At 39.2% G+C, this 27624-nt stretch overlaps 1 protein-coding gene across 1 annotated transcript in view; it reads left to right on the forward strand.

The window, feature by feature from the left end:
• Positions 1-2282: 2282 nt before the first annotated feature.
• Positions 2283-27624, forward strand: part of ART3 (ADP-ribosyltransferase 3) — a 66544-nt gene continuing 41202 nt past the window's right edge. The window contains exon 1 of the mRNA XM_032261057.1: positions 2283-2410. The gene's annotated coding sequence lies outside the window, so the exon portion shown is untranslated. The remainder of the gene's footprint in view (positions 2411-27624) is intronic.

Below are 27624 nucleotides of genomic sequence, written 5' to 3' on the forward strand. Positions count from 1 at the left end.
CACTTTGGGAGTCTGAGGTGGGTGGATCGCCTGAGGTCAGGAGTTTGAGGCCAGCCTGGCCGATATGCTTTATCTCTTTCTGAGACTTTGACATAAGAAGACATTTCCAAAGGTTGTATTCTGCTAATGTAGTCTGGTATTTGAGAATGAGATATACCAGAACTCACATTTTATAAGGATGACTTCATCCTTGATATGTGCTACCCCAAACATTGCAGTCTCAAGTGCATGCACAAAAGAAGGGCCAGTTTTCAGTGTCTACTCCATCAACATATGGACCTTCCCATGCCTGAGAGAACCATTGGTAGCTATCTGCCTTTCCTTCCTTGTCAGTATAAATTTGGGGGATACAAATACAATTTTGTTACATGGGTATATTGCATAGTGGTGAAATTAGGGGTTTTAGTGTGTCCATCACCAGAATAATGTACATCGTACCCATTAAGTAGTTTCTCATCATCCACCACCCCCAACCCTGCCAAGTCGCCATTGTCTATCATTCCACACTCTACGTCTATGTCTACACATGATTTAGCTCCCACTTATAAGTGAGAACACGTGTGTACCCAATTTCCTTTTTCTTTTTCTTTTTTTTTTAGGACAGTCTTGCTCTGTCACCCAGGCTGACGTGATCACAGCTTACTGTAACCCCTGCCTTCCAGATTCAAGCAATTCTCATGTCTCAGCCTCCCAAGTTGCTAGGATTACAGGCCTGTGCCACCACCCCAGGCTAATTTTTGTGTTTTGGGCAGAGACAGGGTTTCACCATGTTGGCCAGGTTGGTCTCAAACTCCTGGTCTTAAGCCATCCACCTGCCTCAGCCTCCCAAAATGCTGGGATTATAGGCATGAGCCACTGCGCATAGCTGGTATGTACCGAATTTCTGATGTTAAAGGAAAGGCAGTTATTTGTTCCCTGAAAGTTGAGCACAAAAAGAACTAAGCTTTTAGTTTTAGTTTCCAGTGATTAAAGATTTGAAAAATAGTTACTGGATAGTTCAATTTCCTTTACTTTTTTTTTTTTTTTGAGATGGAGTCTTGCCCCGTCCCCTGGGCTGGAGTGTGATGGTGAGATCTTGGCTCAATGCAATTTTCGCCTCCCAGATCCTAACAATTCTCCTGCCTCAGCCTCCTGAGTAGCCCAGCTAATTTTTGTATTTTTAGTGAGACGGTTTCACCATGTTGGCCAGGCTGGTCTTGAACTCCTGACCTCAGGTGATCCACCTGCCTCGGTCTCCCAAAGTGCTGGCATTACAGGTATAAGCCTCCTTACCTGTCCCTTACTTTGCTTTTGACTATGCCTGTTCATGCTGATCACATACAGGTTATCTCTATCTTGTTACTGGAATCCACATTTCTCATTGGCTTAATTGAACTTATTGCACAGGAGGAGGCGTCCTGAAACATTTAAGCTATACCTGATTTATTAAACAGCTCTTTCATTTTCTTATAAATCAGTTAAGAATTTGATCTACCATTCCCCTTCTGAAAAGAAAACAGTGTTTCTCTACCATTTTGGCAGAAGAGTTATTTAAAAAACAACTGTTATTTGTCTCTTTTTACAACCTGGCAAAGCGCAGTGTGTAAATATTGTTTGTTTTATCTATAACCAAATTTAATTGTCTTGGAATATTGCTTTTTGCCAAGTCTACAGCCAAGCTAATTTTATTAGGGTATAATTAACAGTTGTCAAAAACAAAAAACAAACAAAAAAAAAACTGATTTGTTTCCACTGTAATTCAGAAAGAAAAAAAAAAACAAAAACATGGATTTAAAACCAATTTGCTTCCCTTTAAAATTGTAGGTAAAATTCAAAGTTGCATATGTTAAAATTTAGAACACAGAAGTAGAAATGATCAAGTTTTGTTAACTCGTTGAATAGACTAACCTTCTTTTCTATGTCTTCTATACCTCTGTCAGAATATTTGCTGTCATTTGCATGTATTTGAGCCAGGAGCAATGGCAATGGGTTGTACAAAACAACTTCAGCATCACCATAAACTTCAGAGAAATCGTTTTTCTCACAACAAAGGCAGCTCTGTGCATGGCCTTCAGTTGGCTGCCTGGAAAATGACTGCACTTGACAACTGCCAGGTCAATGTAGACGTTCATGTTAATTTTCCAAGTTGGGGAACAACATGCCTATTGTTAGGGGATAAAAACATGTGAGAGATTAGCAATGAGCAACTTTACAAACAACTAGCTGAAGGAAGCTTGAGTCAATAAGAAAGGAGAAAACTGTACAGTAGCTTCACTTATTGCCTCTGCTATTCAGAGAAGCTGGAGGGGAGGAGAAAATAGATCTGGTTGATATTATTTCAGGGCCAGTTGGAAAGAGAGTAATGCACAAAAGGATATTGCCTGGAGAGATGACCCCTGCATGTGAATGTTAGAAGTGCTATGTCTGCAAGGTATGAAGCTGCATGGGATTTATTTGTATTTTTTAAAAATAGAGTATAGTAAATTGGCCATTTATAAGGAGTAGTTCAGGACCCATGGTTTGCCAGTTTGAACTAAGTGTTACTAAACGTTTTAAGTAGATATAGTTGAGAGCGCAAATGTAAAAAAACAAAAAAACAAAAAACAAAACAAAAACAAAAAACGGAACGGGAAATATATTTTTTCTTCTAGCTATTTTATTTTTAATGTAATAATGATACTTTAAACAAATTACGTTCTTTTGGATTCAAAACAAAAACACTTTAAAAATATTAAGGCTGGGCTTGGTGGCTCATGCCTGCAATCCCAGCACTTTGGGAGGCTAAAACAAGAGGATCACTCGAGCTTAGAAGTTCAAGACCAGCCTGAGCAACCACAGTGAGACCCCATCTCTACTAAAAATTTGAAAAATTAGCTGGTTGTGCTGGTGTGCATCTGTAATCCCAGCTGTATGGGAGGCTGAGGCTGGAGGATCACTTGAGCCCAGGAGATCAAGGCTGAAATGAGCTGTGATCACACCACTGCACTCCAGCCTAGGCTATAGAATGAAACACTGCCTCAAAAAAAATAAATAATTAAATATTTCAATAGGCTGTGTTTTCTAAAATTTTGTACAGTATGCTGAATGCTGTTTTCCTTTTAAATAAAAAGCCAATAAAACATTTCTGTCAATTTTCTTGCTTTGTTTCTTTTTTTAGAGACAGAGTCTTGCTGTGTTGCTCAGGCTGGTCTCAAATTCCTGGCCTCAAGCAAATCTCCCACCTTGGCTTCCTAAAGTTCTGAGATTACAGGTGTGAGACACAATGCCCAGCCTCCTATCATTTTTCTATTTCTAAGACTTTCCTAACATCCTGGTTTCACCTTTGAGCCTATAACCTAGCTTATTTTCTGTATTTCTTACTTCCCTGTTCTCTCAGTATGAGTAGTAAAAGGTGTGGTCAGAGAAATGTTGTTCACTCTTCAGCTCTGGGTGCCTACCTCTCACCTTGTATTTGTGCAGTTGTTGGCTGGGTATGTAGTGGTAGATGGATGAGGGATGGAGACCAGAATAATTGCCATCATTTGTTTAATGTCTGCCATGTGGCAGGTAATGTACATAGTGTCTCATTAGTCCTCACAATAATTCTGTAAGAAAGGGCACTATTATCCTCTTTTAGAGAAGAAAATGGGCCTTTAATAGATTATGTAACTCTCCCCCAAATCACTTAACACATTTAGTTAAGAAGTGGGATCAGGGGATAGCAGCAATGAAAAACACAAGAATTTTTTTCTGGGATGAAATAGGAATGAAAGGCAATATCAAAAGTCTGACAATGTAACTTCCAGACCCAAGCCTCCCTGGAAAATAGAAAATACAAAAGAAGATTAGAGCAGAAGACTAAGTGTGGAACAATTTGGAATAAATAGAATCTGAGAGTCCTGGTGAGAAAGCAATTAAGAAAGCTGGAGAAGGTTTACAGCCCCATTTAATTTACATCTCATTGAGTAACAGGAGAATGATTATTGTGAGACTTGTTAAAACTTGCACTTTGTTGGTAAAGTTTATCCTCTATTTCCCCATCATCATTAGTAACCCTTAGAAAATCTTAGAAGGGCCAGTGTTTTCTGCATTTAGCTGTGATGAACAGAATCTCTGATCTGAGGCAGTAACTGACAGTGCAATAGGTAGCCAGCAGGTCAACTCCTGTCCCTAAGGATTTATATAAGATGAAGGTCTTGTGACCTTCCAGAAGAAACAGGAGAGGATAGAGAAGGAGGCAAAGAAACTACTTTAAGACTTTGGTGACAGTGCTGCTCCCTCAGGGCCATCCCTCTATCCCACTACTTTTCTCCTTCTTCAGCTTTTGTTCTAAATCGCTTCTTAGAGTCCTAGTAACCCTAGGTGTTACCTCTCTCCTCATTCCAGGTCCCTTTCCTTCCAGAACCCTTGAAGTTTGAGTTTACATGTTTGGAAGGATGCCAGGGATTAGCTCAATTAGTAGATCAAGTTTGTAAGGGTTAAACTAGTAGAGGGAGACATTTTACCTGTACCTGTGGGGTCTTCCCAAAATCTGACAAATATGCAGAGCCCAAAGCTGAGTCTGGAAAGCCAGAAAGGCCTGTGAACATATTCTAAAACCGGGGCCTCCAAAGATAGGTTTCCAAAGCCAGGAATCAAGGGTTAGGGGAAGAGAAAAAGAGTTGCGGGTTTAGAGCAAGGGGGCAGCAGGCCTGAACATTGCCAAGAACCAGCATTATAGTTGAATAGCAGCAGAGTAATGGGAAAGTGTGGAGGGTGTGGAGGATGTGTGTGAAGAGACCAGGAAAGGGGCAAGCTCCTGTTGCCTATTAGGGTAGCGAGGGGGAAGAAATGTATTCCTGACATCTCACGTTGAGATTTAGAATACACTTCTCCCTAGAAAAGCAATACATACTAGATTAGATTTCTAGGCTAGCCTGCTAAAATAGTATCCTCATAATGAACTTGAAATACAGATTCTAAGTATCATGAGAAAAATCTTGGTAGAAGACAGTGGGTTAACAAATGAACTTTCAAATCAGGTTCCACTAATAAGAGAGAACCCACCTGTATATTAGAATTAAAGAAGAGTTAGCCATACTTTGATATTTTATCATGGCTTACACATATTCATTAAGATTATTTACTATTCTAAAAAAGTTTAAAAAATAATAGTGACACTTTTGAAGAGTATTGGTTAGTTATTTTATCAAATATCCCTCAATTTGTCTTATCCGATATTTTCTCATAATTAGAATGAGGTTTTGCATTTTTGGCACAAAAACTGCAAAATTATGTTTTCAGTATGTTGTATCAGGGTTCGTAATATTGATATGTGTTATTATTAGTGATGTTTACTTTGATTATTTTATTACACTTGCCATCTACCAGGAAATACCTTACAGGTTGGAGGAGAGTAAAGAGAAATAACTAAATGCAATGTGGGTTCTGATAGGATCCTAGAAAAAGGACATTAGTGGCAAAATTGGTGAAATTAAAAGAAAGTTTGAAGTTTAGTTAACAATATTCCAGTGTTCCAATTGGTTCCAGTATACCAACATTCATTTCCTGTTCTGGATAATTGTACTGTGGCTATAAAAGATGTTAACATTGGGGAGGAAGAGTGAAGGCAATAAGAGTACTCTCAAGGGTACTCTCTGTACTATTTTCTGTGAATCTAATATTAACTCAAAATAAGTTAAAAATAATACTATCTAACACTTATGTAGTGCCTCCTATTGTACATTCTACATGTACTCTGCATCTGTTAACTGTAGTTCCTTCCAACAACCCTGTGAGGGGAACTGCTATTATCCCCGTTTGACATATGAGGAGACCTAGATACAGAGGAGTAAGAAGCATGTCCAATGTCACATGGTTGTGAATTGGTCACATAGTTAGAAAGTGGCTGAGTTGGGATTTAAACTGAGGCATTTTGGATCCAGAAATTGATTACAGCATACTGGCTTTCAATGTGCTATATATGCACATCGTTTTAAAAAAAATCAGATATACTCTTCTCTGAAGCAATCTCTGTTACAAGTTTTTTGGCTTTTCTTTTAATCCTTCAAAGAAGAATTTACCCTTAAACATTGATAGCAAAGCAACTCACTTTGGTTTTTATTTGTAATATTCGAAGCTATGCTATGGCCATGTTTTGTTCTCTTTCAGAATCTTTTCGTGGCATGCTAACAATTGTAGATAGCAGCTGTGTTGGAAACCAGGAAATTTCATCTTAGTTGATTAATGTCTGTGATTGATTGCTCATAACTACTGTGTTCCGTCTGTACGGTATGATTAAGTAGACTTAAACTTCATTCGGAATTTAACCAAATTCTGCAGTTGCTCTCATTAGTATTTTTATTAGTATGAGTGGCTTTTTCTTTTTACTATTGAAATTACATATTTTTTAACTCAACAACTGCCAGCTGTTGTAACAATGGCTTTGTTTGTAGTCTTTAAAATTGAAGAAAGAGTACAATGTGAATTACTATACATTGGACCTCTGGGAGTCTGAATGAATTGGTTGATTTTGGTCTGATTAGTATACCTCATGTAGAGACTGAACTTCCTTAATTTGCCAGAGGTAGAAAGTTTCACAAGGTACTGGTTACTATAAAGGAAGACTGACTTTGAGTCAAATAGAAAGTTGATAAAATGCATATATTGATGGTTACTGACTCAGTAAGCTTTATAATTCTAGGAATTAGTGCTGATTCATATGTTTAGATATATTCATTTCTGTCTTTCTGTTTCTTGGGCCAAAAAAGAAAAAGAAAACCAATATTTAAAGGTGAGAAAAGTAACAGAAATTTCCTGTTAGTACACATGCCCACAAACACAACAAGCCTTTAATCTTTACTGCAGAAACAGTTTGTCTTTCTTTTCAAAGTTAGGGCATTTTTTTTTTCTGTGTGTTGAATTAAAATTTGTAAACAGCAGGAATTGTGACTTGTTAAAAGACAAACCTTAGACAAATTAAATTTAGCAGAGCTTAATTGAGCAAAGAATGATTTGTGAATTAGACAACCTCCGAACCAGAATAGAGAGGCTCCAGAGCAGCTGCATGGTGAGAGAAGATTATGGACAGAAAAAGGAAAGTGATGTAGAGTAAAGGGAAGTGAGGTACAGGAGCAGCTGGATTGATTACAGCTTGAAGTTTGCCTCATCTGAGCATAGTTTGAACAGTTGGCTGCCCTTGGTTGGCTGAAACTTGGTGATTGGCACAAGAGTAGGTCACATTCTGTTTATGTTTCCAATTAGGTTATAGTTCACTGTGTATGGAGAAGCCTTTAGGTTATAGTTCACAATGTAGGGAAAAACCTTTATTTATTTATTTATTTATTTATTCTTTTTTTTTTTTTTTTTTTTTTTGGTGGTGGGAGAAACCTTTAGACTCAAGTTAAAATATGTAAAGTGACAGCTTTAGGCTAAACTTAATTTAGCAGACTTTTCTGTTGCTTTTGGATTGGTGGTACAGGGGAAGAATCTAATAGCAGATATTTGCTTTGGAAGGTCCAAAGATCAATGTTACTTTTGTTTTTTTGCTGTCTTCTCCTTGTTTTATCTTTTTTTTTTTTTTAATAATCTTTATTTGCATCTTTAGTCCTTTTCGATATCCTTATTTTTTAATTGACTATAATATGAAATTGAATTAAAAAAAATAACTGGAGGCTGGGTACAGTGGCTCACACCTGTAATCCCAGCACTTTGGGAGGCCAAGGCTGGTGGATCACAAGGTCAGGAGTTGGAGACTAGCCTGGCCAATATAGTGAAACCCTGTCTCTACTAAAAAAAATTACGAAAACTAGCTGGGCATGGTGGTGGGCACCTGTAGTCCCAGCTACTCAGGAGGCTGAGGCAGGAGAATTGCTTGAACCCAGGAGGTGGAGGTTACAGTGAGCTGAAGTTGCGCCACTGCCTTCCATTGTGGGTGATGCAGAGAGCAACTTTGTCTCAAAAAAAAAAAATCTGTAAAATTTATTTTCAAAAGTTTATTTCTTGGTCTTGCATTTAAAAGGCTGTGAGTTGAACCTTTCTTTCTTTAACTAAAAAACAAACAACAAACAAAAACTGTAATTAAATGGCTTTTTGCTTAAGTATATTCCCCACTGATTTTTCCCCTTGTAAGTACCTCAAAGGAAAAAGAAATGCCCTTCCAGTACTCTTATTACATATTCAGGCAATCCCAATTTGTATGGACAAACTAAATTAAAGTAACAAGTGACTCTGACAATTTAGAGAAATGAAGTTAGTAAAGTTTAGTAGCATTAAGCACAGGAGAATTAAGAGATAAAGCAGCCAAACTTATAAAAATATGAGATGGAGAACTATCAAGTTTGTACGTGTCTGACAGAAATGAAGAATACAGAATAAACCACTGACCAAACATAAGTTAGATACGTTACACTAACACATAAAATTGGCAAAGAGGATGTTGGCGGGTTTACATGGAAGAAATTTGTTTGTGAGTCACTGGTTAGGAAATCAGAACCTGCTTTTCTATACATGTTAAATGGTGAGGGTGATTGTTCAACCTAAGAGGTCCCTCCAGAGCAAAGAACCTTGGCTGAGTCATCTTGCATCTCATCCTATTGCCTTGCATGAAGTAAGGTCTTAATAAACTCATTTCTGTAGTTCCTGGCTTATAAAGTCTAATTAACATATAAAATATTCCAGATTCAAGCCTTTATCCTATATTATTCTTAACCTGCTGATGTCAGATATTTTTCTATTTTGGAACATACTACTGTTGTGGAATATTGTGGAATCATAAGTTACTGATTAAGTTACTGATACTCATTAAGTACAATGGTAGTATGTAATCAAGCCCAAATAATCCTTTTTATTTTATATCTAGTTTGATTTCTTTTGGCCTTTGACAAGGAACTGTTTTCTCTCTCATGAAAATCTCTACTCTTGAAGCTTCTTATTCTCCTTCTTAATCTCCTTGAAATCTTGTCTCTCTCTGCACCTAAATGCCAGTGTTCTCTAGGGTATTATGCAAGCCACACCTATCGGCTAACATGGTAGGCAGAATAATTGTTCCCCAAAGATGTCCTTGCCCTAATCCCTGGAATCTGTGACTATATTACATGGCAAAAGGAATACTGGAGTTAGTTATGGGCCTCAAAATATGTGTGTACACACACACACACACACACACACACACACACACATACATATTGGGTGGACTCCATGTAATCACATGGCACTTAAAAGTGGAAGAGTAAGACAGTAAGTTATAGAGATGCTGTGGAAGAGCCAGGAGATATTTGAATATGAGAGAGATTCCATTTGCTGTAGTTGGCTTTGAAGATGGAGAAAGAGGACCACAAACCAAGGAAGGTGGGTGGCCTCTGAAGTCTGTGAATAGCCCTCAGCTGACAGGAAGGAAACACAGGTCTCAATCTTAAGTCTTCAAGGAACTGGATTCTGCTAACAACCTGAATGAAATTGATTCTCCTTTAGACCCTCATAACTTAGCCCTGCCAACACCTTGATTTTAGCCTAGAGAGGCCTATGTTAGGCTTCTGATCTAGGAACTTTAAGATAAGAAATGTATATTATTTTAAGCCACTAAGACATGATAATTTGCCACAGCAACAGTAACAAATGAATGCAGCTATTGACTCTCAAATTTAACTTAACAATCTCAGATCTTTCTCTGAACTATAAAGTCAGTTTCCTGTTGGCATCTGGCTGGGACCTCAAACTTGTTATGGTGAGATAAAACTGTTTTCCCTAAAACCTGCTCATATTTTTTATCTTGGTTATGTTGCTCCTAATCATTCAGACTCCTTAGCCAGAAATCTTGGGCTCTGTTTAAATTCCTTCTTTTCTCATACGCTATTTCTCTACACATCCCTACCCTGTATAACTGATATCAAATCATTTTGCTTTGGGGTTTATTACCACTGATTTAGGTCAAGCTCCCACCACTTTTCACTTGGATTTATCAGGTAATCTCCCAACACATCTTCCTGCCTCTAGTTAAAATGTCTTGATAATTCATTCTTCTGTTCTATGAAAGTGATCTTTTCAATCAGATTATGTTTCTCCCTGCTTCATGGTTTCCCATTGCCATTTCAGTTAAGTTCCAGCTTGTAAACATTATACACAAGGCTCTTTACGATGTAGTTGCACTTTTCTCCCCAGCTTTAACTCTCTGTGTTCCATAAAACGTATCATGCTGTATAGATGATACGTTTTACCGAACACAAAGAGTTCAAGTTTAAAAAAACGCAATGTATTATGTATGCCATCAGTGCCTTGTACATACTTTTTTATCTGCCTGGACGGCTCTCCTTTCTTTGCTTCCTAACTGCACTTCTAAGTCTTCAACTGAATTGTCACTTTAGTTAGGGGCTCAGTAAATGTTGGTTTAAAGAGTGAATGAGACGAATGCCAAAGAATAAGGATTGTGAACCACTGAAGTGGAATTCTACATGAATTTCTAGAGTCTGTTTTCCTAAAGGACAATTTTAGATGGCAACGTTTCTGGAATAGTTTGAAGGTAGCCTTTTGTCAGTTTTATGTAAATGCTAAGAAGAAAGCATTTGAGTTTGATATTTGGAGGAGAAGTAGACAGGAACTTACTGGAGAGTTACTTCAGAAGAGAAAGTCATTATGGATGATGGTCTCATGTAAGAAGGCTACCAGACCTACTCATGTAATCATCCACTGTTCTTATTTGCAAGAGGGATTACCCCTTTTAGTTTTGCTTCCCATTTTTTAAAAGCTAAGATTTCCTGTTCTGGAGGGAGTAAGCTTACAGTAAAAAGCGTTAAGTATCTTTAGTTTTCTTTTAAATTTGACTGATGTTCTAATGATAGTTACTTCATGGGGGTTTCCAACCTTGGGAAAAAAGTTGATAACTAACTTTTTCTTAGGTTTATTATGAGGACTGTACATTTTAATCAATATAAAATTGTACAGTGCCTTGTATGTAATTAGTCAATAAAGGCTAGCTGATAATACTTATAAATTATCATTATCGCTACACATTTTAAAATGATCCACCATTTTGCAGAGACTTAAACATCACCTATATGCAGAGTCCCTGCCTATGGCATATTAGGCCACATGTTTGAAAATGAGTGGAAATGGCAATTAAGGAGGAGGCAAAGAACAAGTTTCTACTTCCATTTATTTAGTTGGAGGAAGCTTATTAGGGGAGAATCTTTGCAGCTCTTAAGGACAGAAGATATATAAATTGGTAGCCTTTGTGGAGACAAAGTAGAAGGACAAATTCACAAAGATGAGGAGGTGAATAATGAAGGAAATGAAAGGTAAGAGGTTTACTTTTGAGGAAAAGAAGGGTGGATAGTGGAGACAGAAAAATAGTAAGATAAGATAGGCTGGCATGGTGGCTCATGCCAATAATCCTAGCACTTTGAGAGGCTAAGGCAGGCGGATCACTTGTCAGGAGTTCAAGACCAATTGGCCAACATGGCAAAACCCCGTTTCTACTAAAAATACAAAAAGTAGCTGGGCTGCTTGGGAGACTGAGGCACGAGAATCGCTTGAACCTGGGAGGCAGAGGTTGCAGTGAGCTGAGATCACACCAGTGCACTCCAGCCTAGAAGACACAGCAAGACTCTGTCTCAATAAATAAATAAATAAATAAATAAAAATAATAAATAATTGTGAGCTATCACAAGAATGCCTTTAAAACTGTGTTAGTTATGACAGTGCTAGCTACTATAACATAAAAATGCTGAACTATCACTGGCTTAACACGAAAGTATTTTCTGCTTGTGTCCCAGCCTAGTAGAGCAGTTCCTGGTTAGGCAGCTCTCTTTCTTTCTTTCTTTTTTCTTTTCTTTTTTAAAAAATATATATTTTATTGCATTTTAGGTTTTGGGGTACATGTGAAGAACATGCAAGATTGTTGCATAGGTACATACATGGCAATATGGTTTGCTGCCTACCTCCCCATCACCTCCCCATGTTATCCACCCCCAACTCCCCACCGCCAGCTGTTATCCATCCCATGTTATCCATCCCCAACTCCCCACCCCCAGCTGTCCCTCCCCTATTTTCCCCCAACAGACCCCAGTGTGTGATGCCCCCCTCCCTGTGTCCATGTGTTCTCATTGTTCAACACCCGCCTATGAGTGAGAACATACGGCGTTTGATTTTCTGTTCTTGTGTCAGTTTGCTGAGAATGATGGTTTCCAGGTTCATCCATGTCCCTACAAAGGACACGAACTCATCATTTTTCATGGCTGCATAGTATTCCATGGTGTATATGTGCCACGTTTTCCCTGTCCAGTCTATCATAGATGGGCATTTGGGTTGGTCCCAGGTCTTTGCTATTGTAAACAGTGCTGTGCTGCAGTGAACATTCTTGTGCATGTGTCCTTATAATAGAACGATTTATAATCCTTTGGATATATACCCAGTAATGGAATTGCTCGGTCAAATGGAATTTCTATTTCTAGGTCCTTGAGGAATTGCCACGTTGTCTTCTGCAATGGTTGAACTGATTTACACTCCCATCAACAGTGTGAAAGTGTTCCTATTTCTCCACATCCTCTCCAGCATCTGTTGCCTCCAGATTTTTTTAATGATCGCCATTCTAACTGGTGTTAGGTGGTATCTCAATGTAGTTTTAATTTGCATTTCTCTAATGACCAGTGATGATGAGCATTTTTTCATATGTTTGTTGGCCTCATAGACATCTTCTTTTGTAAAGTGTCTGTTCATATCCTTTGCCCACTTTTGAATGAGTTTGTTTTTTTCTTGTAAATCTGTTCCATTGGTCTATATCTCTGTTTTGGTACCAGTACCATGCTGTTTTGATTACTGTAGCCTTGTAATATAGTTTGAAGTCAAGTACTGTGATGCCTCCAGCTTTGTTCTTTTTGCTTAGAATTGACTTGGTTATGCAGGCTCTCTTTTGGTTCCATATGAAGTTTAAGGTGGTTTTTTCCAGTTCTGTGAAGAAGGTCATTGGTAGCTTGATGGGGATAGCGCTGAATGTATAAATTACTTTGGGCAGTATAGCCATTTTCACGATATTGGTTCTTCCTAATCATGAGCATGGAATGTTTCTCCATCTGTTTGTGTCCTCCCTTATTTCATTGAGCAGTGGTTTGTAGTTGTCCTTGAAGAGGTCCTTTACATGCTTTGTTAGTTGTATTCCTAGGTATTTTATTCTCTTTGTAGCAATTGTGAATGGCAGTTCATTCTTGATTTGGCTCTCTTTAAGTCTGTTATTGGTGTATAGGAATGCTTGTGATTTTTGCACATTGATTTTGTATCCTGAGACTTTGCTGAAGTTGCTTATCAGTTTCAGGAGATTTTGGGCTGAGATGATGGGGTCTTCTAAATATACAATTGTGTCGTCTGCAAATAGAGACAGTTTGACTTCCTCCTTTCCTATTTGAATACCCTTTATTTCTTTTTCTTGCCTGATTGCTCTGGCTAGTACTTCAAATACTATATTGAATAGGAGTGGTAAGAGAGGGCATCCTTGTCTAGTGCCAGATTTCAAAGGGAATGCTTCCAGTTTTTGCCCATTCAGTATGATATTGGCTGTTGGTTTGTCATAAGTAGCTTTTATTATTTTGAGATACAGTCCATCAATACCTAGTTTATTGAGAGTTTTTAGCATAAGGGGCTGTTGAATTTTGTCAAAGGGCTTCTCTGCATCAATTGAGATAATCATTTGTTTTTGTCTTTGGTTCTGTTTATGTGGTAAATTATGTTCATAGACTTGTGTGTGTTGAACCAACGTTGCATCCCCGAGATGAAGCCTACTTGATCGTGATGGATAAGCTTTTTGATGTGCAGTTGCAGTCGGTTTGCCGGTATTTTATTGAAGATTTTTGCATCTATGTTCATCATGGATATTGGCCTGAAGTTTTCTTTTCTTGTTGAGTCTCTGTGGGTTTTGGTATCAGGATGATGTTGGTCTCATAAAATGATTTGGGAAGGAGTCCCTCTTTTTGTATTGTTTGGAATAGTTTCAGAAGGAATGGTACCAGCTCTTCTTTGTATGTCTGGTAGAATTCGGCTGTGAACCCATCTGGACCTGGGCTTTTTTTTAGTTGGTAGGTTATTAACTGCTGCCTCAACTTCAGCCCTTGTTATTGGTCTATTCAGGGTTTCGACTTCTTCATGGTTTAGGCTTGGGAGGATGCTAGTGTCCAGGAATTTATCCATTTCTTCCAAGTTTACTGGTTTATGTGCATACAGTTGTTTGTAGTAATCTCTGATGGTAGTTTGTAATTCTGTGGAATCGGTGGTGAAATCCTCTTTATCATTTTTTATTACATCTATTTGATTCTTCTCTCTTTTCTTTTTTATTAATCTGGCTAGTGGTCTATTTTGTTGATCTTTTCAAAAAACCAGCTCTGGATTTATTGATTTCTTTGAAGGGTTTTTTGTGTCTCTATGTCCTTCAGTTCTGCCCTGATCTTAGTTATTTCTTGTCTTCTGCTAGCTTTTGAGTTTTTTTGATCTTGGTCCTCTAGCTTTTTCAATTTTGATGACAGGGTGTCGATTTTAGATCTTTCCTTGCTTCTCACGTGGGCATTTATTGCTATATATTTTCCTCTAGACACTGCTTTAAATGTGTCCCAGAGATTCTGGTATGTTGTGTCTTCATTCTCGTTGGTTTTGAAGAACATCTTTATTTCTGCCTTCATTTCATTGTTTATCCCATCAATATTCAAGAGCCATTTGTTCAGTTTCCATAAAGCTGTGCGCTTCTGAGTTAGTTTCTTAATCCTGAGTTCTAATTTGATTGCACTGTGGTCCGAGAGACTGTTTGTTATGATTTCTGTTCTTTTGCATTTGCTAAGGAATGATTTGCTTCCAATTATATGGTCAATTTTAGAGTAGGTGTGATGTGGTGCTGAGAAGAATGTATATCCTGTGGATTTGGGAGTGGAGAGTTCTCTAAATGTCTATTAGATTTGCTTGGTCCAGGTCTGAGTTCAAGTCCTGGATATCCTTGTTAATTTTCTGTCTCATTGATCTGTCTAATATTGACAGTGGAGTGTTAAAGTCTCCCACTATTATTGTGTGGGAATGTAAGTCTCTTTGTAGGTCATTAAGAACTTGCTTTATGTATCTGGGTGCTCCTCTATTAGGTGTGTGTGTATTTAGGATCATTAGCTCTTTTTGTTGCTTTGATCCTTTTATAATTATGTAATGCCCTTCTCTCTTTTAATCTTTGTTGGTCTAAAGTCTACTTTATCAGAGGCTAGGATTGCAACTCCTTTTTTTTTTTTTTTTTTTGCTCTTTATTTGCTTGGTAAATCTTCCTTCATCCCTTTATTTTGAGCCTGTGTGTGTCCTTGCATGTGAGATGGGTTTCCTGGATACAGCCCACTGATGGTTTTTGAGTTTTTGTCCAATTTGCCAGTCTGTGCCTTTTGATTGGGGCATTTAGTCCATTTATATTTAGGGTTAATATTGTTATGTGTGAATTTGATCCTGCCATTTTGATGCTAGCTGGCTGTTTTGCCCATTAGTTGATGCAAGTTCTTCATTGTGTTGATGCTCTATACCATTTGGTATGTTTTTGGAGTGGCTGGTACTGGTTGTTCCTTTCTATGTTTAGTGCTTCTTTCAGGAGTTCTTGTAAAGCAGGCCTGGTGGTGATGAAATCTCTGAGCAATTGCTTGTTCATAAAGGATTTTAATTCTCCTTCGCTTATGAAGCTTAGTTTGGCTGGATATGAAATTCTAGGTTGAAAGTTCTTTTCTTTAAGGATGTTGAATATTGGCCCTCAATCTCTTCTGGCTTGTAGGGTTTCTGCTGAGAGATCTGCTGTGAGTCTGATGGGCTTCCCTTTGTGGGTAACCCGACCTTTCTCTCTGGCTGCCCTTAGCATTTTTTCCTTCATTTCAACCCTGGTGAATCTGACCATTATGTGCCTTGGGATTGCTCTTCTTGAGGAATATCTTTGTGGTATTCTCTGTATCTCTTGGACTTGAATATTGGCCTGCCTTGTTAGGTTGGGAAAGTTTTCCTGGATTAATATCCTGAAGAGTGTTTTCCAGCTTGGATTCATTCTCTCCGTCACATTCAGAAACACCTATCAAACGTAGATTAGGTATTTTCACATAATCCCCTATTTCTTGGAGGCTTCGTTCATCTTTTTTTTTCACTCTTTTTTCTCTAATCATGCCTTATCATTTTATTTCATTGAGTTGATCTTCAATCTCTGATGTCCTTTCTTCTGCTTGGTTGATTTGGTTATTGAAACTTGTGTATGCTTCGCAAAGTTCTCGTGTTGTGTTTTTCAGCTCCATCAGGTCATTTATCTTCTCTAAGCTGTTTATTCTCCTTAGCATTTAATCAACCTTTTTTTCAAAGTTCTTAGTTTCTTTGCATTGGTTTAGAACATGCTCTTTTAGCTCAGAGAATTTTGTTATTACCCACCTTTTGAAGCCTGTTTCTATCAATTCATCAGACTCATTTTCCATTGAGCCTTGTTCCCTTGCTGGTGAGAAGTTATGATCCCTTGGAGGAGGAGAGGTGTTCTGGTTTTGGGTGTGTTCATCCTTTTCACACTGGTTTCTTCCCATCTTTGTGCATTTATCTACCTGTGGTCTTTATAGTTGGTGACTTTCAGATGGGGTCTCTGAGTGGGCGTTCTTTTTGTTGATGATGAAGTTATTTCTTTCTGTTTTTTAGTTTTCCTTCTAATAGTCAGGCCCCTCTGCTGTAGGACTGCTGGAGGTCCACTCCAGACCCTGCTTGCCTGGGAATCACCTGCAGAGGCTGCAGAACAGTAAGGGTTTCTGCCAGTTTCTTCTTCTGTTATCTTGGTTTCAGAAGGATACCTGCCAGATGTCAGCCTGAGCTTTCCTTTATGAGGTATCTCTTTGGATATACGGGGGTCAGGAAGCTGCATGAGGGGACAGTCTAAGCCTTATAGGAGCTCAAGTGCTGAGCTGTGAGCTCCATTGTTCCATTCAGAGCTGTTGGGCAGGTATATTTAAGTCTGCTGCAGTGGAACTCATAACCGCCTTTTTTCCCAGGTGCTCTGTCCTGGGAAGGTGGGGCTTTATTTATAAGTTCCTGATGTGCTGCTGCCTTTTTTTCAGAGATGCCTTGCCCAGCTAGGAAGTAGCCTAGTCAAAGTCTGCCAGTAAAAGCATCGCTGAGCTGTGGTGGGATCTGCCCAGCTGCTGTGTGAACTTCCTTGCGGTTTTGTTTATAGAGGTATAGTTAGAACTGCCTTGGTAATGATGGTCTGCCTCAGTAACGGCAGACTGCCTCGGTAGTGGTCGATTGCCTCGGTAATGGCGGACTGCCTTGGTAATGGTGGACTGCCTTGGTAATGGCTGACGCCCTTCCCCACACTGAGTTGGACCATCCTGTATCCAGCTGTGCTTGCTGTGAAACTCTCAATCCAGAGTGTTTCAGATTGCTGGTCTTTGTGGGGGTGGGACCCGCCAAGCCAGATCATCTGGCTCCCTGTTTCAGCCCCCTTTTTATCAGTTGAATGGGCAGCTCTGTCTTCCAGTTGTTCCAGGCGCCAGTTGAAATGGCTGCCAAGATTTGTGTGAGTTTTTGTGCAGAGACCCACTGCGCCAGCTGAAACAGCTGTGCTGGAAACTCATGGTGCTTTTCAGCCCAGGAATCTCCTTGTCTGTGGGCAGTAATAACTCGTTTGGAAATGCAGTGATCACTCACCCTCTGTGTTGTTCTTGCTGGGAAGTGCACTCCAGAGCTGTTCCTATTTGGCCATCTTGGATCTGCCCTCCCCAATAGGTATTTAAGTAGTTATATGTTTATATATCATTAACTATTTGACAGAGACTTATAAAACATAAAAACAAGAAAACTAAAAGTATTATAAAGCCTGCACTTGAAAATTACTTTAAAACAATGATAGTGAAAGATGGAATAATTTTGGCATTAAACATTGAATTTATACAAATCTTTTAGAGGTTCATGTATTAAACAAAGTTCTGAGGATAAATTATTTTGAACCTAGAATTATATAATAGCCAAACTGTTCATCAGATTCACATTTCAAAAATGAAAGCACTGAAAATGTTTATCTTCCATGCATTCTTCTTAAGGAAATAATTTCAGAATATATTCCTGCAAAACAAAGACAAGTATAAATCAAAAAGCTGTAGATGCAGTAGCATGAGACAAAAAATAAATTTAAAAATACAACAAAAAAGCACTGTCAAATACAAGAAATGGAAAAAGTACCCAGGGGTTCAATTCAAAGATTTTCTAGTCTCCTAGTTGTTGGCCTGGAAAGCAGTTGGTCCAGATTAGAACTGGTCTTTAAGAATAAGAACAAAATGGATTCCAAGCAATAGAATTGGAAATAGAAGCACAGTAGATGTTTGATGGAGACAATATTACTTTTCCCAACAACTACCGCTATCACCACTACCATCACCACCAAAAAAGGCACTCAGAAACCAAAGGAAAAATAAAACATTTTAATCATCTAAGTATGAAAGAGACAAAAATGGGACATGATTTTAAGGGATTAGTGGAGTATGGGAAGGAAGTTTACATTTGATCTTGACATAAAGATGTTTTCTGTTGAGTGTAAATAGTGATCATGACATTGGAACAACAGAGATGGAAATAAAATCTTGTGTTTATACTAAAGAGTATATGCCTAGCTGCAATAAACTTGCAGTAAACTATATTTTTGATTTTTAATTTTAGAATAGATCTGTACTTCAAGCATGGCTACAGAACAGAAAGCCATGTTAGTATGTTTTGACAATGTAAAGATAAAAGAACTACTGATGGAAGTTGGGAGGTGAAAGGCAGAAAGGAGATGAGGGGTAACAGTGCTGATGTCCTCTTATTACAAAATGAGTACCAAAAAGAGAATATTGAAAGTGGATGCTTAAAAATGTAGTAAAAATATTATTTTAATTATCAGTGTTGGTAGAAAGATGGGAGTTGGAATATTGAGTAAAAAAAAATTTTTTTGAGACAGGGTCTTACTGTGTCGCCCAGGCAGGAGTGCAGTGCTGAGATCATGGGTCACAGCAACCTCCACCTCCCAGGTTCAAGCAGTCCTCCTGCCTCAGCCCCCTGAGTAGCTGGGATTATAGGCACCTGCCACCATGCCTGGCAAATTTTGTATTTTTAGTACAGACAAGGTCTCATCATGTTGACCAAGCTGGTCTAGAACTCCTGAGCTCAAATGATCTGCCCACCCCAGCCTTCCAAAGTGCTGGGATTACAGGTGTGAGTGATGGTAGCCATAGTGGGGGTGAGTTCAATCAAGGAGATAGTGTTTGCAAAGCAAAAATTGTGAGGAGCACCTCTTAGCACCACAAAATTAAAAAACAATCACAAGTACAGTGGGCTCACTGAGTGCTTTTGTACTGAATCACATTTAATCTTGTGCATTTGTATGATTATTGTATGCTTTAGGAATTTTTATTATATAATAATTGATATTCATCCATTCATTTCCAAACCTGTTCACCTAACATACTCATCTTTGAAATGTGGGTGAAAACCATAGTCCCTAGAGAAAACCCATACAAACATGGGGAGAATGTGCAAAATCCACACAGACAGTGACCCTGGCTGAGAATCAGATTTTTTTCTCATTAATGTTACAGTGAAATGGTCTTATTCAAGGACCTGGTTTACCTCCCACACTCTGATACAGTCCTGTAGGACACACACACACACACACACACACCCCCACCCACCCACCCCCAATCTCCCTCTCTTTCTTTGAAATCATTGCCATAGAGACTCCTTGTCCTTGATAAGAATATGTGTCTCTCACTGCAACAGGTGGAAAGAAAGTTGAGAATTAAAGCCTTGAGGCCTAAAATCTACCAATAAGATGTTTCCACAAATATAATAATATATTCCATTGTAATGATATATACATATATGAATATGTTGCATTATATAATATCAATATATCAAATATAATAAAGCAATATAATCATATATTGAATGTTATAAGGATAATCTGAATTATTTTGAAATACTAAATATGTATTTCATTCCCTTTATAAAGTCTGTCTGTATTCCAGTCACCTTTAGATTATGATGAGTGGTCTAGTAATAACCTAACTTGTGTTAGCCTAACTGACTCCATCTTAGCAGTAAGCTCCAGCTTAGCTTCTCCCTCCCTGCCACAGCCCTCACAGGTGCATTACTGGATCGGGCTGCACTCAGAGCTTTGAACAGTTAAGAGTGGTTCACACTGTTCACAGTACCTGTAACCACTGTAACTGCATCCTGCTTGGCAAGTCTATCTGCTATTGTGAATACCTTCCTTGGTGATTGGTTGTATGGAAAGTTACCCCTGCTGCTCCCCTTAGTGATTGTATGGAAACACCCTCAGCAACCAACAGTCCTGGGACCCTCCTGCCCCATGGTTACCAGCTTCCTTATCTAACTTGCTTGTTCTGCTTCTGTAAAATTCCACTTCAGGTAGGTACCCCCTCCCCCACCCTAAATCAAGGTATAAAGGGAAATCAAGCCCCTTCCTCAGGGCCGAGAGATTTGGAGCGTGAGCTGACTCTGGGTCGCTGGCTAATTAATAAAGGACTCTTAACTTGGAACTCAGAGCGTGGCGCATTTCCTTCTAACTTGGTTATTACGGTCAAAAGGAAGGAGAAGGTTGATAATGCCAGAACAAGAGGTACATAGGGTAAAGGCGAAAGAAATAGCACATGGAAAGTACCCCTAATAGGAATTGGGAGTAGAAGACCTGATTGTAGAACAGAGAAAAGGAGAAAAGAGAATTCAGACTCCTGTGGCTCCTCTGGATTGAAACCCTGGAAAGGGTTGATGTAAGGGTTTAGAAATGCCCTAGTGATTTTCAGGGAATCCTTTAGCAGCAAAGATTTTTTTCTTTTCATACTTCTTCTTGTGTTATAGGATCTTTGTGATACTGATTTTTTTCTCCCGTAAACCTCTGTTGCCAGTGGGGCCTTTGTCTGAGTTCTTGTCCTGCATCCAGGAAGAATGACATATGCAGACAAATGAAGGGTGAGGAAGAAGAGGAGCTTTATTTAGTGCTAGAACCACTCAGAAGGAGACCCACAGTGGGTAGCTCCCTTCTGTAGGCCCGCAGGTCATCCATCAAGTGTTCAGTTCTCAGCGGAGAGGAGGTCCTGGAGAGGGCAACTCCTCTTTGCCCACTGGTTGTCCTGAGGTCTGCTTCTCTCTGCAGGCAGGTCGTTCAGCAGTCTCTGCAGGTCTCTGAAGGTATTAGCAGAGAGAGTAGCTCCTCTCTCTGCTGCTGGTCATCCTGTCGTCTGTTCAGCTCTGTCTGAGTCCGGCTGTTTACCAGCCTCAGAGGACAGGAAGTGCATGCTGGTTGACCCATGGGTGGTCATGGGCAGGACTGGAAAAGGCACCAGTTCCCACTCTAGTCAGTGGGACTGGCTTATCTTTAAATGAGCCTGGCCCACAGCCTTCAGGCCCTCCGTGACCTGATAGACCTTACCGGGGACCCCCACCTTCCACCTGGGACTCTGCCTCCCACTGTTCATGAACCCTGGGCTCAGCCTGACTTTGCTCCAAGATTGGAGTGGGAGCCAACAGCAGAGAGAAGCCAAGCAGTGGGAGTGGCACTTCCAAGCTTGTAAGGGCAGTGGGGGGCCTGAGTCTGCTGCCATGGTTTGGTCAGTTGCACCCCCGCCCAGGCAGCCCTGGCCACACCTTCCTGCCACAGCTGGGATGATGGCAGGTCAACTAGAGGGGCTGCCACCATCACTTGGGCAAACTGGAGAAGTTTTAAGGTCTCTTATCAAAAGCGCCATATTTAACAAGTTGAACATAACAAAGTAGCAGATGAGTTGAGAAAGGACAAAAGATCCTCTCCAGTTTTCTAAAATGAAAGTTGTTGTGATAGAATTCCTAGGTTTCCCTTTGGGTTTAGGGAAGGTAACTGGGATACAGACTAGTTTACAATCTTATGTAAGAAGATGCCCACCAAGGGCAGGGAAGCACATCTAGAGTTCGTAGGAGGGCCACCAAACAGGGTGAGAGGTTCTCACCACCCTGTGTGAGCTAGAACACAGCTAGAACTAACAGAGAACAAAGAACAAACTATAATTTTTCCCAATGTCAGATTGTCATAGTGTGGGGAATCATGTGCAAAAAGGAATATGTATTTCTCTTTATTGGAGATCAACTGAGTTCACAAAACCCCATGTAAACCATTAATCTTGTCAGTTAAAACTTGGTAACAGTAAAAACTAATGGTAAAAACACTTAAACTTGTCAATTAAAATTTGGTCACTTCTAAGTTGAAAGTTTTCTTGAATAAATATTTGAATTCAGAGTTCTTTTTCTTCCTAAAAGCAGTGGCCTGCCATTGGAGAAGTATCTTGTTCTGGTGCAGACCTCTAGTGTCATTGGCCTTCCCTGAGGTGTCTGATCCTACTTGGTCTTTGGATGACAGAAATTTGCATTCACTACTGTAATGTCCTGCCTTGGCATCCAGTCTTTAAGATACATGTACCTTGTATTTACCTTACCACAACCCTAGGTTCCTTTGGCTCACCTAGTTCTCTTTCCTCACCTTTCATGGGCCATTGCATTACAGATGCTTTACTGTGGTAGTCTTCAAATTGGGATACGTATCTCTCTGGGGATACACAAATTTCAGGGAGTATGTAGGCAAGATAGTTTTTGTTGTTGTTTGTTAAATTCAGCTTATTTAGGTATAATTTATATAAATAAAATTTACAAATTTGAAGTGTACAGTTCTGTGACTTTTGATGAACGTATATCATCATGTAACATCTACTACAATCATGATATAAAACATTTCATTACCCAAAAAACGTTCCCTCATGCCTATGTTGTAGCATGTATTAATAGTTTATTCTTTTTCAAAGTAGGTTTATTGAGATATAGTTCACATACCATACAATTCATTTAGGAAGATTGGATAAAGAAAATGTTGTACATATACACCATGGAATACTATGCAGCCATAAAAAGAATTAGATTATGTCCTATGCAGGAACATGGATGAAGCTAAAGGCCATTATCCTTAGCAAACTAATGCAGGAACAGAAAACCAAATACCACATGTTCTCACTTGTAAGTGGAAGCCAAATCATGAGAACACATGGACACAAAGAGGGGACCAACAGGCACTGGGGCCTACTTGAGGATGGAGGGTGGGAAGAGGAAGAGGATCAGAAAAAAATACCTGTTGGGTACTAGGCTTAGTACCTGCGTGATGAAATAATCTATATAACAAACGCCTGTGATACGAGTTTACTTACATAACAAACCTACACGTGTACCCTTGAGCCTAAAATAAAAGTTTGAAAGAAAAAAAAATTTATTCATTTAAAGTATTTACTTGTATAGGTTTGTTTTAGTTTTAGTTTTTAAGAAATGAGGTCTCACTGTATTGCCCCAGTGGCCTTGAACTCCTGGGCTCAAGTGATCCTCCTTCAGCCACCCCAACCACTGTGCGTGGCTTAAATAGTTTTTAGTGTCTTTACAGATTTGTGCAACCATCACTGCAATCATTTTTAGAACTACCGATACATGCAACAACATGGATAGATTTCATAGTGTTATACTAAGAAGTCAGTCATAAAAAAAAACTACACACTGACTGTATGATTAGTTACATGTCATGCTAGGAAAGGCTAAACTGGTGACAGGAAGATGATCAGTGACTTCCAGAGTCTTGGGTGAAGGGAGGAGATTGATTGCAGAGGACATGTAGTGACTTTTTTGGGGCAATGAAATGTTTTCATTACTCTAAAAAGAAGCCTGGTATGCATTAACAGTCCTCCTCATTTCCTCATTATATGTCCAGCACTATAAAAACATTAATCTACTTTCTGTCTGTATAGCTGTCTATTCTGGATATTTCATGTAATGTATCAGTACTTAATTCCTTTTTTTTTTTTTTTTTTTTTGAGACAGAGTCTGTCTCTGTCACCCAGGCTGGAGAATGGTGATGTGATCTCAGCTCACTGCATCTCTGCCTCCCAAGTTCAAGCGATTTGCCTTAGCCTCCCAAGTAGCTGGGAGTATAGGCCTGTGCCACCACACCTGGCTAATTTTTGTATTTTTAGTAGAGACGGGATTTCACCATGTTAGCCAGGCTAGTCTTGAACTCCTGACCTCAAGTGATCTGCCTGCCTCGGCCTCCCAAAGTGCTGGAATTACAGGCATGAGCCACGATGTCTGGCCTTAATTCCTTTTTATAGTAGAATAATATTCCAGTGTGTGGCTATATTACAGTTTGTATATCCATTTACTAGCTGGTGGACATTTGGATTGAAATCTAGACTACATTTTGCCTATAAATTTATAGATAATACTGCTATGAACACTGTTCATAGATAGCAGTACTATCTATAAATTTAGATATGTACATTGTGTAAATGCTATATGTAGAAGTTACTATGTGAACATACTCAAGATACAGGCCTCAGAGTGGAATTTGTGAATCTTGGGCATATACCCAAGATAAGTGCCTAGGAGTAGAATTTCTGGATCACGTGGTAACTCTGTGTTTAATATTTCAAGGATATTTTTTCCTTTTTATTACTGAGTGGTAATTTATTTGTTTATCCATTTACCAGTTGATGGACATTTGGGTTGTTTCTAGCTTTTGACTATTACGAATCAGCCTAGTATTAACATTTGACATATGTGAACATACACTTTAATTTAAGTATAATAAATTCCTATAAGTAGAATTACTGGGTCATATGGTAAATACATATGTTTAACTTTATGACAACTGCCAAATTGTTTTAAAAAATAGCTGTATCATCTTGCATTCCCATCAGCAATGTATGAAAGTTTGAGTTGCCCCATGCTCTCATCAACATCTTAGGTTGTTAGTCTTTAATTTTAGTCATTCTAGTGGATGTATAGTGTTTTCTTTTGTTGTTGTTGTTTTTTAAATTTATTTTGAGACGGAGTCTTTGTCACCCAGGCTGGAGTGCAGTGGTGCAATCTTGGCTCACTGCAACCTCCGCCTTCCTGGTTCAAGCAATTCTCCTGCCTCAACTTCCCGAGTAGCTGGGACTGCAAGCATGCGCCACCACACCCAGCTAATTTTTGTATTTTGAGTAGAGACAGGGTTTCACCATGTTGGCCAGAATGGTCTCGATCTCTTGACTTTGTGATCAGCCTGCCTCAGCCTTCCAAATGTATAGTGTATCACCTGATGCTAATAATATTGAATATCATTTTCTACCTGTTTGTCATTTATATATCTTCCTTTGTGAAGTGTCAGTTCAGATCTTTTGCCCATAATCATTAAAATAAAATAATCATTTTTTGTCTTGCTTGTCAAAACTACAGTCTTAGTTCAATACAATTTTGTTTAGTCTGCATCTACCATGGAATGGAATGTAGCTGGAGAAAAACACAACCATCTTAAGTGATTTCATTTTAAATTCAAGTAGGCCTTTAATGCAGCCCAGCAATCATAATGCATTCACTCTTCTCCTTTTCTAGATGACTAGTTGATTCTTTCTCCAATTTCTTCAAATCTCCGTCACTTCATCCTTCATTTTTTGTTAATACTTTTTTGAGAAAACTGAAGTAAGTAGGAAAAAATTCTTATTGCAACCACTGCTTTCCAGCACCTGCCAATATACTGTGCCTTCCCTCCTCTTCATGTTAGATGAACTGTTCCTGCTCTTCTCTAAGGCCACCTCATCTGCTTGTACACTATGTCTCATCCCCTTTTGCCTACTCAGGAAGATTGACCCAATCATTCTACCCTCTCTCTCCTATTATTTTTTCCCATCTATCTACTGGATCATATCCAACATGCTGGCTTTTTCTGTCTTTAAAAAAATTTCTGGCCTCATGTGGTGGCTCACATCTCTAATCCCAGCACTTTGGGAGGCCAAGGCAGGTGGATCACTTGAGGCCAGGAGTTCGAGACCAGGCTTGCCAACATGGTTAAACCCTGTCTCTACTACAAACACAAAAATTAGCTGGGCTTGGTGGCGGGCACCTGTAATCCCAACTACTCAGTAGTCTGAGGCAGGAGAATCACTTGAACTGGGGAGGCGGAGGGTGCAGTGAGCCAAGATCGTGCTACTGCACTCCAGCCTGAGTAACAGAAAAAAAAAATCTGGGGGGGGGCTCTCTTCTTTACCTTTTCCCCAATCCCACTGTCAAGGTACTGCCTCATTCCTTTTATGTCCTTTATAGAAAAACTCCTTGAAGGAATTGAAGGTATCAACCATCTCCAATTCCTCTTTTCATTCTTTCTTAGGCCATTCTAACCAGGGTTTCATCCCCACTGCTGTATCAGACTTGCTCTTATTAAAACCTTCAGTGTCTTCCACATTGCTAAATCCAGTGGTCAGTTCTCCGTCCTCATTGTACTTGACTTATCAGAAGCTTATAACACATTTGATTTTTCCTTTCTTTTGAAAATATTTTCTTCACTTGAGTTCCAGGATACTTTTTCCACACAGTCTTCTCCATGGCAATCAATGACAGCTCCATCCTTCCATCCTTCCAGTTATTCAAGCTACAAATCTTGGAGCTATTCTTTATTCTCTTTTTCTTGCAGCCCACGTCTGGTTTGTCAGCGCAACCTATTGCCTCTGTGTTCAAAATATATCCTGCGTTTAAGTCTAAACATTTTTTGTTTTTGTTTTTGAGACAAGGTCTTACTCTGTTGCCCAGGCTGGAGTGCAGTGGCACCGTCATAGCTCACCGTAATCTGGAACTCCTGGGCTCAAGAGATCTTCCCACCTCAGCCTCCCAAGTAGCGAGGACTACAGGCCTGGGCAGCCACACCTGGCTAATTTTAAAATTTTTTGTAGAGACAAGGTATTGCCCAGGCCAGGACTCTTGCCTTCAAGAGATCCTCCTTCCCTGGCTTCCCAAATCTCTGAGATTACAAACACTTTAATTGTATAATACATTGGTATTTTTATAGATCATTCCCATTTACTTTTTTGTGAGTTACTACATTTTTGAAAATACAATAGGCTTTTAGAACCCACAAATGCTTTTCACTCAAAAATCACATCACACCACATCCACTCGGACATCTATGTCATGCCACCTCAGCAGCAGCAACAACACGCATACGCACACATCTACTTCTCATTATGTTTAATGCTGCCATCCTGGTTCAAGCCATCATAATTTCTGCTTGCATTATTATAATAACCTGTAAATTAGTCTTCTTACATTCACCCTATAGACCATTCTCAGCATAAGAGCCAGAGTTAAAAAATAAATTAAAAATAAATTAGATCATGTTAAAAAATAAATCAGATCATGTTATACCTCTTTTCAAAACCTGTGCTTTGCTTCTCTTCTCTTAGAGTGAAAGCCAGTGTTCTTACAGTGGCCTACAAAGATTGACATGATCTTCCCACCACCCCTCTTACCTCTCTGACCTTGTCTTGTACTACTCTTCTGTCCCAACCATATTGGCCTGCTTACTATTCCTCACACAAAAGTAGGCATTCTCTTGTCTCAGGACTTTAGTATGTGCTATTCACAACCACAGTCTTCATGGCTGATCTCTTTCAAGTCTCTGCTTAAATATCACCTTTCAGTGAGTCTTCCCTAGCCATCCAATTTAAATTGCAAACACTCCATGCACTCCTAGTCTCCTTTGTACTACTTATAAACGAAAGCCAAAACCATAGTACTCCTACATTCTAACATACTTACATAATTTCCATGTTTACTTTAGTTATTTTACTACCCCCTCTCACAAGAATA

The sequence above is a fragment of the Sapajus apella genome, unplaced genomic scaffold (genome assembly GCF_009761245.1).
Source record: "Sapajus apella isolate SASKATOON/1434 unplaced genomic scaffold, GSC_monkey_1.0 scaffold121, whole genome shotgun sequence".
NCBI lineage: Eukaryota > Metazoa > Chordata > Mammalia > Primates > Cebidae > Sapajus > Sapajus apella.